Source organism: Macaca mulatta, chromosome 11 (assembly GCF_049350105.2).
Source record: "Macaca mulatta isolate MMU2019108-1 chromosome 11, T2T-MMU8v2.0, whole genome shotgun sequence".
Taxonomy (NCBI): Eukaryota; Metazoa; Chordata; class Mammalia; order Primates; family Cercopithecidae; genus Macaca; species Macaca mulatta.
This window is the reverse complement of record NC_133416.1, coordinates 17,430,900-17,431,483: the sequence shown is the minus strand read 5'-3', so window position 1 is coordinate 17,431,483 and position 584 is coordinate 17,430,900.

Here is a 584-nt window from a genome sequence, read left to right as displayed (position 1 = left end):
AAAGGCAAGGGTTAGCTTTGGCAGGAGAGAAGACAGGTGCCTGGGTGGAGGCAGGAGTTCCTGCTGAAGGAGGAAGCGCACATTTCCACTGGCCTCTTGGCACGTCATGGTTCCACTTTTGAATCTATACCTCAGTTTTTCTCTTGTACTTCTAATTTTCTGGCCAGAAGGTAACCTGATCATTCGTGCAAAATGGTTAACACAGGCCCTGTAGCACTCACAAGTTTTTGAGTGCTGCACTCCCCTAAGACCACAAAGTCACAGAATTTATCACCACCATGAACCTTAGATTATCTGATTCAGGAAAACTTGAAGGTAAAAAGGGTGAGATCTTTGCCCAAAATCATATTGTAATTTACTGGTAGAGACAGGATTAGAACCTGAATCTCTTGCTTCTCTATCATCCTGTCTCTCTCTTCGGTTAATTTACTCCATTCTTTTACCACAGATTTCAAAACTGAAATGAAGAAATTCATACTGTTAGTTCCAAAGCATCCAAGTCACATAGAGGCAGCATTTGAGTTGCACAATTGCCTTGAAAGTATTGGGAAAAGATAAGTATGAGCACATTACACTGACACAAC